This window comes from Myxine glutinosa, unplaced genomic scaffold (genome assembly GCF_964187855.1).
Source record: "Myxine glutinosa unplaced genomic scaffold, kmMyxGlut1.1 SCAFFOLD_258, whole genome shotgun sequence".
In the NCBI taxonomy this organism is placed as follows: domain Eukaryota; kingdom Metazoa; phylum Chordata; class Myxini; order Myxiniformes; family Myxinidae; genus Myxine; species Myxine glutinosa.
In genome coordinates, this window is record NW_027616402.1 from 33070 (window position 1) to 41610 (window position 8541).

General features: G+C 34.5%; 1 long non-coding RNA gene across 1 annotated transcript; it reads right to left on the reverse strand.

The window, feature by feature from the left end:
• Positions 1-6215: 6215 nt before the first annotated feature.
• On the reverse strand, positions 6216-7388 carry LOC144888954 (uncharacterized). Its single transcript, XR_013621485.1, has 4 exons — positions 7341-7388; positions 7098-7250; positions 6646-6769; positions 6216-6425 (listed from the first exon to the last, which is right to left on the reverse strand). It is a non-coding gene; the product is annotated as an uncharacterized LOC144888954 (long non-coding RNA).
• Between the last annotated feature and the right edge of the window lie 1153 nt (positions 7389-8541).

The following is an 8541-nucleotide window of genomic DNA, read 5'->3' on the forward strand; positions in this document are numbered from 1 at the left end:
CTTATAACGATGGAATAAGAACAAATACAATATTTTCATTCAGCGCATACTCAACCCCGATTGGTTATAAATTTAATATGGAACCAAAAAATCTTGTCTATTTACCTGTGTCAGGAAAAACCATATACAGAGTAAATTTTAGGATAACCGACCAAGATAATCGTATGATATCCTTTAATGATGAAATTATATCCATCAGAATTCACCTACGTGAAGTTTTTCAATAAATAAATAATGGTTATTGTGAGAAAACACGAGTTGGGAAAATATAAAATAATTACAGGGGATGGGATGTTCCTTTCACCATACTATAAGGGTGAAGGTATGTTTCTTGGGAGAGGATACTATAAACCAAAGCGACAACGGGGTGTGGGACATCAATTTAGAAATAAAGGAGATGGGATAATTGATACTCTAATGGGTATTGGTTCAACCATCCTTAAACATAAAGACCTAATTGGTTCAACTGCTTCTGCCGTGGGCTCCGTTGCGGGTGCTATAAAGAGTATAAAAGATGCTCAAAAGGAGTCTCATAAATTACAAGCAATCAAAGAAATTAAAAAAGGTAAAACTCAACTATCTTCACAAGAACGACAAAAAATCATTAAAATACTTGGGTCAGGGTTTCAACGATTTTAATGCTATATAAATACAAGTATGGAAGCGATTGATAGTATCTATGATTTGGATGATACGATTATCATTTCAAACTCTACTAAAAAGGAAGACTATTTTAAGGTAAATGCTATAACAGGAACAGACTGGAATTCAAACGGAACAAAAAGTTTTGAAATAAATAATCAACAAACTTACTTGAATATAGCTGATAGTTTCTTGCTGTGTACATTTAAATTCACTAAGGCTGCGAATAATACTAATGCTACACTCGTAAATGATTTCTTCTGGAAAATGTTTGATAGTGTCCGCCTGTATATTGGAACACAAGAGGTTGAAGCGGTTGATTATGTCTCTGCTACATCTGAAATGATGAAATTTACACTATATTCGTTTAGTGATAGAATGGGTAAGGGAGCTGTTGAAGGTTTTATTCCTGATATGTCAACGGGTACAAACGCAGACCCTGGTTATAGTCAAAGGAAGTCAATGTATAATGATGAAACAAAAGCAGTGAATAGTTTTACCGTAGCAGTACCTCTTAAAGGTATATTTGGATTTTGCGATTATGATAAAGTTTTGTATGGGCTTAAAATTAGATTTCAACTACAAAGGAATGATAATGTAAATAGGTTGCTTTTTGGGGATGAAAATGCTTTTGGAGAAAATAATAAATTTGTTATTAATGATTTGTGTTGGTATATCAGTGAATATACTCCTAATCTTAAAACGGAAGAGATGTTAAATAGAAGACTTAACTCAAAGAAACCGCTAAATGTATCATACCTTAAAAGAAGATGTCAACACGTTAAACTGGAACACACTACCTACACTTGGAATTTAGGTGTTCTTCAAGGAAAGCCACGATACCTCTGGCTCATTTTTAAAAAACCAGATGGAGAGGACGGTACTAATAAGAATAATGCCCTGAGTGATAATGCAAAGGTGAAACAACTTCGGGTTTCTCTTGATGGCACATTTTATCCGCGAGATAGATTGGAAATTGATTGGGAAAAAAATGATTATGCGGAAGCCTACAAGTCCTACCAAAAGGTGTGTGAAAGTAATGGTAATAATGATCCTATTTTGGATATGGTTGCGTTTCAAAAACTTTATACAATCTACGCAATTGACCTGAGTTCTCAAAAGGAAACTATAAAGTCTAATCGAGTGGATACTTCTCTATACATTGAAAGAGGGGAGAGTGAAGAGGTTAATGCATATTGTTTGCTTTTGGAGGAAACAGAATTACAGATTAATACAGATAATGGTGTTATGATTAATATCACATAGGTTTTTTCTCATAAATAAATGGTTGGGGTATATGTTAATCAAATCAATCTTAATAAATTAACATCTTGTATTCAAAATCAAAAGCCTTGTATTATTAATGTTAATACAATTCAAAGAAAAGGAGCTGTAAGAATTGATGTTTTACTCACACACACACAAGTAAAAACACTAAATGATGTTGGATCACTTAAAATTAAAATGACGAAACCTATGTTAAAGAAATATTCAATAGACGAGTCAAGAGGAGGATTTCTCCCGTTTCTAATTCCTTTATTTGCTGGTTTAAGTGCGGCGGGAGCATTGACTGGTGGTATTTCAGCAGCGGTAAAAACTGCTAACGAAAGGAAGGCACAACTAAAAGCTCAAAAAGAATTGGAAAGACATAACAAGGAGTTGGAGAAACAAATTAGTGGAAGTGGTGTAATTGTAGATTTTGCTCAAAAACTTGAAAGTCTACCTGATAAAGCTAGATTGTTGGTTGGAGATATGCTTTCCTCTATCGCTCAAGCGGGTGTTAAACTAACTAAACGGGGTAATGGATTGTATCTTTCTCATAAATAAATGGATAAATGGTTTAAACAATTTGGAAAGAATACAACGTCAAATATAGAACTAGCTAAGTATTGTAAAACACTAAAAATTGATAATGTGGTTATTTGTATGAGAGATGAATTAACACATATAAATAAGAATACAAAGAATATTATTATGAATTTAGACACACAGAATGGTTCTCATTGGGTTTGTATTCATAATAGTCAGGATAAATATTATTTTGATAGTTATGGTATGCCACCACCTGTTGAAGTAATACAATTCTTACAGAATGGTGTTTATCAAACATTCCAAGTTCAAGAAATTAATTCTAAATGTTGTGGCCAATTATGTTTATATGTATTATTTCAACTCAACAATAATGAAAATTTTTATGATATCATTTTTTATCTAATATAAATGACCTATGTTGGAAAAGATGGTTCTATCTTTGGAAAATCCTCTCAGGATATTGATTTATCAAATTATTATACAAAGGCACAGGCTGAACGACAAAAATATAGTGTAAGTAAAAATATTAATATGAAGAATACTTATAAATTAATCAATTATCCAAACCCTACAGATGCGAATGACTTGATTAGATTCAGTGATTTATCACAATATATATCTTTAAAGAAAACAGCACGTTTTGTGAAACAAGTAAAATTTACAACCACAACACCTGGTTATACTGACCATACACCTTTCCTCATTGAATTTAACTACCTGCTTACAATTAAATTTTATAAAGAAGGACATTTAGTTAATATGCGAATTAATAAATGGGGGTATGATATGCCTGATTTAGGGTATAATTGGTCTTTTTCAATAAACATAGAAGACCTACATGATTTAAATCAGTCTCGTAAAGAAGAATATTATCCACTTGGTGAAGATAAGGATTTATGTGGAAGTACAATTAGTAAACAACAAATACGTGATTTTAAGAAAATAAAAATATATGATAGTATAGCGATGGTTCGCATGACAAAGAAGGAAGGTAATGAGATAAGGATAGAAAGCCGAGGAATACAAACCGATTTGGTAGTGGGAAGATGGGGTGGTATTACCTGTCATAATATTAATCTCACATATATTTCTGATACATAAATGGCAGGAAGAAGACTACAAGAGAATTATAATTTTTGTATTCAAGGATACCTACAAGAAAAGGGTGCTCGGTATTACATACCTTATGATTTGGAGCATATACATGGGAATTTTGTCATAAAAAACTGGCCTTATACTGATATTGTTAAACCCACAAATAGAGACTTGTTTAAAATATTAAATAAAAATGAACTTCTCAAAGTTATGAAATATAAAACTCTTTTAGAAATCGTCAACAAATCTTATTGGTATCCTATTATGAGAAAAATAATTATAGATACAAGAATATCTCAAAATCCAGATGAGTATATGTATAATATTCTTTGGGGTTCAAACTCAAGGGTAGCAAGGGATGAGGAAGGAGTTGAAGAAGAGAAGGAGGAAAGAGAGAAAAAGGAGAAGGAGGAAAGGGAGAGGGAGGAGAAGGAGGAGAGGGAGAAAAAGGAGGAGAAGGAGGAGAGGGAGAAAAAGGAGAAGGAGGAGAGGGAGAAAAAGGAGAAGGAGGAAAGGGAGAAAAAGGAGAAGGAGGAAAGGGAGAAAAGGGAGAAGGAGGAAAGGGAGAAAAGGGAGAAAAAGGAGAAGGAGGAGAGGGAGAAAATGGAGGAGGAGGAGAGGGAGCAAAGAGAGAGGGAGGAAAAATATAAAAAGATGGAAATCACTGAGATTCATAAAAGATTGAGTGTATTAAAGCAAATAAATCAATCTCAACGCACCGAAGAGGAAATTAAAGAATTAACAACTCTTATGAAGATAATGGTTTCAAAAATAAGAACGTCAATGTCTTCAATTTCAGAGATTTAAACGAGAAAGTGGTGAAGAAGAAGAAGAAGAAGAAGGAAAAGATTATGTGATTGATGATGTTGGTGTCATTGACTTTAGTTAGTTTTTATTTGTAAATAAATGGAGGAGAGAGTGAAGGCATTCCTTAGGATTCTTTATGTTTTAAAAATAAAGATTGAAATGTATATGTTGAAAACCAAAAAGGTTTTGATACTCTGTCGGAATTTTTCTGATAAATAAATATGAGTTATTGTCTCAAATGTAAAAAGAAAACTAAATCTAAAAATATCTCTTATGTTAAAGCTAAAAATAATAGAGTTTATCAAAAAGGAATATGTCAAGTATGTGGCTCTAAAAAGTGCCAATTCATCTCTCCTAAAAGAGGAGGAGACATACAAAAGTTTCTGTCAGGAAGTAAATTTACAACAACTGGAATTCCAGGGGAATTACACCTTCCAGGGTATTCTTTCTGTGGTCCAGGAACAAACTTGGATAAAAGATTAGATGAGGCTGACAATCCTAAACCTTGGTCTAAACCTACAAATAGGGTTGACGAAGTGTGTATGAAGCATGATATTGCTTATGGGAAAACCACTACGTTGACTGAAAAACATAAAGCCGACAGCGAAATGTTGTATAATTTGTCTTTGATACAAAATCCAACGTTGAGAGAGAAAGTTGATAGGTTTATTGTGAGAAATTTGATAAATGCTAAATTGAAACTTGGTCTTGGTTATTCCTCAAAAAACTATTAGGCTCTAATGATGCCATCAAGACTGAGGAGCTTTTGGCTGAAGAATTACACAAACCTATAATCACAAAGTTTAAAAGAAGGAAGGTTTATTCTAAATACACTGACCACATATGGTCCGCTGATTTAATTGAATTGAATAATGACAGGGGATACAGGTATGCTTTAACCGTTATTGATTTGAGGAGTAGATTTGCCTGGGTTGTCCCTTTAAAAAATAAAAGGGGTGATACTTTAATGTTAGCCTTTAAGCTAATATTTGATCGGGATAAAAGGAAACCAAAGAAGTTATGGACTGATGAGGGAACAGAGTTCTATAACAAAATATTCATGAAATTTCTTACGGGGAAGGGTATTAAATTATACAGCACCTTTAATGAAGGAAAGGCAGTTGTTATTGAGCGTTTTAATCGTACTTTAAAAGAGAAATTATATAAAAAATTCACACAACTCGGTTCTCAAAAATGGGTGTATTTAATTCAGGATATTGTAGATAATTACAATAATACAGTTCATTCATCAACACAATCAAAACCATCAGAAACATTTACAAAATTAGAATATGAAAAGGAGATTAATTTGAGAAAGCCCAAGTTTAAAGTTGGTGATATTGTAAGGATATACAAATGGAAAAGCCATTTTGAGAAAGGTTATACACAAAAATGGACTAATGAATTATTTATAATCGTTGATGTAATGGCTACAAACCCTTGGACTTACAAATTAAATGATATAAATCGAGAAGAAATCTTGGGTTCATTTTACTCGCAAGAATTACAAAAAACAAAGCTAATAATTCATTAAACAACATTTCTATTCACCCCACCCATATTAGCTAATTTAATTCGTGGTAATAATAAAAAAAAATTAAATAAATAAAAAATCATAAGCCACGCCCACACCGACCCCGCCCACACAGACCCCGCCCACACAGACCCCGCCCACACAGACCCCGCCCACACAGACCCCGCCCACACAGACCACACCCATCATCCCCCACCCTCCGTGCACCCCCACCCTTGACCCTTCACCCCCCTCATCCCACCCCCACCTTCCCCACACACACAAGGGGAGGGGAGGGGTGGGATGAGGGGGGTGAAGGGTCTATGGCAGGGGTGCACCTCCCCGTTCCCTCCTTTATTCTCTTTTTGTAATTAAGAATTAAATAATTGTAAACAAAACAAATATATATAAATATTGAAAACATTAAAATCTTTATATTATTAAAACATTTTTCTTGAGGTATACATTCAACTTCTCCCCAGCATAAGTCATCAATTTCTTCCCAGCACAAGTCAAAGGTTGGTTCAGCAGATGTCTTCAGGTTTTGAATCTCTTTCTATTAAAGACAAGAGGGGAGAGATATTTATTTCATATTTATGTTCCATGTCAAAGCGTCTTGAAAAGCGCTATACAAAATAAATGTATTATTATTATTATTATTAATATAGGGTCGGATGCCCTTCCTGACACCAACCCTGAATCACCTCTTACGATGCGCAGGGATATGGTGTACCTATTATAAACGGTGAACCACACACACGTACACACATGCTTACCTCGAAAAAATCCAGCTTAGCGTCCAGATCGTCGAGATGAAAATTAAGGATATCACAGGATGACAGGAAATAACCATTCCTATGGAGTCCAAAATCGTCCCACTCCAAGCTTTGGTCTTCGAGGCTGCAAACAAAATAAGGAGAAATTACTATGCTGAAGTAAGCTTGACAAAACATCACACACACGCACACACACACACATTCACAGATACATACACACACACATACACACACACACACATGCATAGATACATACACACAAGAACACACACATACACACACACACACATACACACACACACACACACACACAATCTCATTTTTTCATTTCTGTTCCTCACAATTCGATCTCTCTATTTTAATCACAGACACACATGCACACACATACACATACACACACACACATGCACACACACATGCACACACCTCTCGTTTTTTATTTTCTATCATACCTTTCACGTGAATTTTCTAAGAACGGTGAAACATTGAATTCATTCTGAGCCCACCATCTCGGAGGTAGGTTATTCAAACCCGTATTCAGTTCGTTGTGGAACTCTTGAGAAACAACTTGAAATTCTGCCAGGATATTTACAATATTTGAATTGCTGCAATGAATAGGAAAAATAAATTATTAGTTGTATAATTAATCACATACAAAGCTCTCATTAACAGTGTTTAATACCAAATGAACTTACCAATGTCCTGGCGAGTATTCTTCATCAGAGGAAAGACTGGAATAAGACAAGCTCATCTTCGTTCACAATGTTTAAATGTCCCATTCGGAGACCTCTCTTTTTATAATGAACAAAATGTATTTCGGGGAACTGAAGTGCTTGTCAGCTTTTGGAAACTGAGGGCGTGTGTTTGTGAAAAACAGGAAACAAGACAAAGAGAATTCCTTGGAAGTTATCCAAGTGAAACAACGTCATTTCTCAACAGTGAGCTATTAATTAGAAAAGGTTCGAGTGGTATATAAATGGAAAACAAAATGAATGTAAAAAATATCAAATAAGTATAATTGAAAAGGCAACTGGTAAAAAAGTTCACAAAACAAATAAGAGAATTAATTTAAATACCGGTGAGTTGGATGAGACGGTGAGGAGAGTTGTAGGAGAATTAAATTATTTCCCACGCATAAACAAATATTTGTAGGGTCGTTGTTTGAGTGGGTTATATTCACCAGATGATATTAAGAGTAAAAGGTTAAAAGGTCCATAAGGTCAGAAGGATCACAGGTGTTTAAGTGGTCTAATGAATAAGGATAGCATGTCAAAAGGTTAGAAGGTTCGTAAAGAAAAGGGTGAGAGAAATATAGGTGTTTAGGGTCAATGAGGGAGGGAAAGAATTAATATGGAAGTGAATGGGTCAAAGATTAATCTGCCAGATGATATGTAGAAGAAGGATGATAGGTCTATAAGAGAAAACAAATATTTGTAGTGTTTGAGTGGTCTAATGAACAACATTAAGGATAGGTACTACAGACAAAAGGTTCATAAAGATGAGGGTGGGAGAAATAGAGGTGTTTATGATTTTTGAAAAAGACAAGGGGGTAAATGACATTAGATAGGGATTTCCCATGTTAAACGGAGGTGTCCCAGAAGCAACATTATTACACTACTGTTGAAAAACCACTTTTCGCACTTGTGTTGGTGCAGGAAACCACTTTTGCACTTGTATTAGTGTGGAAAAAACACTTTTCGCACTTGTGTTAGTGTTGAAAAACCACCTTTCGCACTTGTGTTAGTGTTGAAAAACCACTTTTCGCACTTGTGTTAGTGTTGAAAAACCACTTTTCGCACTTGTGTTGGTGCCGGAAACCACTTTTGCACTTATATTAATGTGGAAAAACCACTTTTCGCACTTGTGTTAGTGTTGAAAAACCACTTTTCGCACTTG